The 4,261-nt window shown below is 31.9% G+C and overlaps 1 long non-coding RNA gene across 1 annotated transcript; it reads left to right on the forward strand.

The window, feature by feature from the left end:
* Positions 1-3,066: 3,066 nt before the first annotated feature.
* LOC148769734 (uncharacterized) lies at positions 3,067-3,547 on the forward strand. The gene is made up of 2 exons (XR_016032276.1): positions 3,067-3,143; positions 3,348-3,547. It is a non-coding gene; the product is annotated as an uncharacterized LOC148769734 (long non-coding RNA).
* The last annotated feature ends 714 nt before the right edge of the window (positions 3,548-4,261 follow it).

Raw genomic sequence — 4,261 nt, forward strand, 5'->3', positions numbered from 1 at the left:
ACGAAAATTAACGAAACAACAAATGATTTATGGGTTCTTAAACAAAACATTTATGGGATAAATCTGTAGCTAGGGTTTGCGATTTGCAGCGATTTCTAGGAGACATTTAGCGTGAGTTGTTTGCGGTGGTTTCTTTGTGAGAGAATTGAAAATTTTGGTGGTTTTGGAATTCTGAGGATTTTGCGGAGGGGTTGATTACAGATCTTATGGGGATAAAATCAAGAATTAAAAAATTCTATAAAGTGGGGTTTTTATTACCATATATTATTAGGGGTATTTCAGACACGATAAGAACAATAAATTTAATAAAATAGAAATTAATTAGTTGAATTTAGGGGAAATGAGGGATAACCGCCTCATTAGGTAAAATAATATTGTACGGGCCCAATTTATAGTTGACCTTTTGTACACAAACATATTTAATATTTTCTGAATTGTGTGACCCTCTAAGCTTATGTTAAAGCTCATTATGCCCTTTTTTGTCCATATATTTCTCCAACTTTCTCCCTCTTCTCCTTATTTCTCTCATATCCGTCATTTTATATTCTCCATTAATTTATCTATCTTCCTTATGTTCCTCAATATTTGACGTGTTATTTTATTCTTCTTATTTTTCTCTCTTCTCTCCCTTCTCTCTCCTCCCCAATTTCCTCTTCTCGTATCTTTTTCTTTTCTTCTTTTCTCTCTCTCTCTCTCTCTCTCTCTCTCTCTCTCTCTCTCTCTCTCTCTCTCTCTCTCTCTCTCTCTCTCTCTCTCTCTCTCTCTCTCTCTCTCTCTCTCTCTCTCTCTCTCTCCCCTCACCCCTCTCTTCTCTGTTTCTGTTTCATTTTTTTTTCCTCTATTTCTTCTCACTATTGTACATTTTCTTCTATATCTCATTTTTTTGTCGTTGAAATCAATTTATTTTCTACTCTATGAAATTCATGTTTTCATGAAGATGAGATTTTTACAATGAGTATTCAATTTTATAACACCATAGTATCTTAAATTAAAAAATAATATGGTGAATTAACGGAAAAATTATAGTTGATCACCAATTTTTTTATAGTTGACATTTGAACAATTATAGTTCACTATCTAATTTTTGTAGTTGACTCTGGCAACAATATAGTTAACTACCATTCTTTTATAGTTGACATCGTAAAAATTATAGTTGACTATATAATTTTTATAGTTAACTTTGGGAAAAATATAGTGAACTACCCAATTTTATAGTTGACTCTGAATGTAGATGACTACAATATTTTATGTTTTCGACACCACTGATCTTTTCTTTGTTTTGGACTCTGATAAAACAAATTTCATAGGAAACAAATATTTATGAGTCAACAAATAGTGCGACCATAGATCTGTATATCTAAAAAACAATCGTGTTTACAAACGCCATTTTTGAGTAATCAACCATGGAAGAATTCCAAACCGTCGCATATGGTCGTCGCGTACTGTTGCATACCGTTTCTGTAGGAGACCTCGATTTTGTCCTTCGGAGTCGCTGAAGAGGGTGTCAAAAACAGAAATTATATGGTAAATGTACATAAATTAGGTTAATAGACGCCGAGGGGAGCGATGAGTCTATAGGAAACTAATTGTCTTCTTCTTGCTACCTTTCACCATTGTTCTTGACCTGTATTTCTCAACGATTCTCACACAAATGTTATTTGTTTTTTTTGTTTTTTTTTTTTGAAGAAATGTAGCAAATTAGGGCATAATTGCGACTGGGAAATGATCCGATATATTTGCAGATTTATTTTTTGCGATTTTCTTGGCACAAATATAGCACCGTAGCGGAAATTGAGGAGAAATTATTTTGATAAACGGATATGAAGATATGCAACTTTGGGAAAAATAGTGGGGGGTCATTGCTATTAGAAATTATGGGGTAGTTCAGTAATTACTAATTGTGAGGGGATTTGACCCATTAAAAATAGGGATTATTTGTCAAAAGCCCCCCATTACACAAGTCTAATTACAATAGGTCCAATTTTTTTAGAACTTTTTGAGATAAATCCATTTCAGCTTTAAATAATAAAAAATAATAAATTATATTATTAATAACCTATTTTACCCTTTCTCAATTTATTTAACCTAACCACAACTCTCTATCCCGTAAGCCGTCTCATTCGTTTATCTTCTCTCCCTTCTCTCAATAACTTGAATTCACGCCCACTCCATTGTCGCCCCATCGAACGACCAGAAAATTTTCGCCGTCCTCCTCATTCTACTTCTGTTGCTGCCGCCGATTCATCACCTCCGAATCAACCTCGCTCATTTCCGGCGAAGGTATCTCGTTCATCTCCCAAAAGGGTGGCGGCGATCTTCCGGGTCGGGTCGGGTCGATTTCCCACTATGGGATAGCAAATCTCGATTCATTTCTTCAACTTCAGCAAACCCCCCATTCATTTCTTTCAACAATCACGAATTTATGCTCTCCTTCAGGCCCGAAGTTTTGGAAATTTCTCGAGGAATCAGCCAATTGAAGTTCTAAAACTCTAGGTCCGAAATCGATTCCTTCTTAATTGTGTTTTAATCGATTTATGATTTTGTGTTTTTTTTAATCGCAATTGATTAGCATGATTTTTTTATTCTGTACGTGATGATTCGAAACTGTGAGTTCCGAAATGTTCGTGGTTTCATATTTGGGGATTTGTAACTTGTCAAGACGCTCTCGGTGGCGATGGAATTATAGCATCTTTAGACGGCTGTTGATTTGTGTAATCACCCATCAGGTGAGTTTCGAATTGTTTTGTTAGTGAAGATTTTGGGAAACTGGACGATTTTTAATTAATTTTTAATTTGAGTGATGAATGTTAAACATAGAAGATTGTTTATTGAGTTTTCATAATGTTTTAACTGTTTTACTTAAGCACCGATCTAATTTTTAATCTTGATGATTAAGAGTATTTAATTAGTTCAGTGTTAATTAGTTGTGTAGGATCACTCTGTTTTTTTTCCTGCTTATGAACAAATGTTCGATGGATTATAATTCGAATCGATAAGCGTTGCTCGTGTCAATTGGAATCAATTAGCTTCGTAAAATTTAGATATCTTTAATTTGTGTGAATTTTGGGGGAATTATGTGTGAATTTTGGTGGCTGAATGTGTGTGAATTGAAGGGTTTGGCCTTTGGCGGCGGCGCAAAGAGGGTGCGGCAACCATTTTCTTTGGCTTGTGTATTTTTTTGTCTTCTTATATTCTTGAGTTTCTTGAGAATTCATAGGGTTGGCCCAGGAAGGTTATTTGAAATAGTGGATTACGTTTTTTATATGTTATGGTTTGAGAGTGTGCCATTAGTGGATTACACTAATTAGACTGACAATTTGTTACTTTTTTTTTTCTTTTTGGTTCAGGTTCTTGAGCAACCGAAGTGATGCCGAATTTGTTTGTATACATTTGTTAATAGTGGTTTTGGATGAACATTTATTAATAGTGGTTTTGGATGAACATATACTGGATTACACTTATGTAACAATGGATTACACTAATTTAATAGTGGATTACATTTTTAATGTGGATTATGTTTATTTTATAATAAATTTTACTTCAATTCCATAGTGGTTTTCGATAAATTTATGCCTATTTTATATTAATTTGTACTTTAATTTCATAGTGGTTTTCGATAAATTTAGTGGTTTTCATGTTATATAGTTATTATACAGAGTGATTTTTATGTTTATATAGTTGTGTTATACAAAGTGGTTTTCATGTTTATATAGAGTGGTTTTTATTTAAAAAAACAGGAAAGAAAATAAAAAAAAACCATTTAAAAAAAATTGAAATTAAGAAAAAAAACCATGAAAAAATGAAAATAAAAACAAAACCATTTTTTTAAATTAAAATAAAAAACATGAAAAATATAAATAAGAAAAAAAAAATTACAAAATTTTCATTTAAATCGAAATAAAGAAAATCATTAAACAAAATAAAAAAGAAAAGGAAAAAAAAACTGAATAGGCGTGATAAGGGAATTAATTTTTGGAGAAGATTTGGGTGTAGATTATAATTTTTTAAAATTAAATAATTATACTAATTAATAGTTAGTAAGGGCATATATGGTTTTTCAGGTCCATTGGATTTATCTCAAATATCATTTATAAATAAAGGATTTATCAAGAATTAAAATCCCAATAAAGGGTGTTTGGCATATTGCCCCTTAAAAATAATATAAAGTGGTTAGTCCTAATATTTTTATATCTCATTGACCCTTGAATATATATACATAAAATTTACTATATATAATTGCCTCGATCGAAAATATGGTGGT

The sequence above is a fragment of the Erythranthe guttata genome, chromosome 7 (assembly GCF_056151865.1).
Source record: "Erythranthe guttata isolate IM_541 chromosome 7, IM_541, whole genome shotgun sequence".
NCBI lineage: Eukaryota > Viridiplantae > Streptophyta > Magnoliopsida > Lamiales > Phrymaceae > Erythranthe > Erythranthe guttata.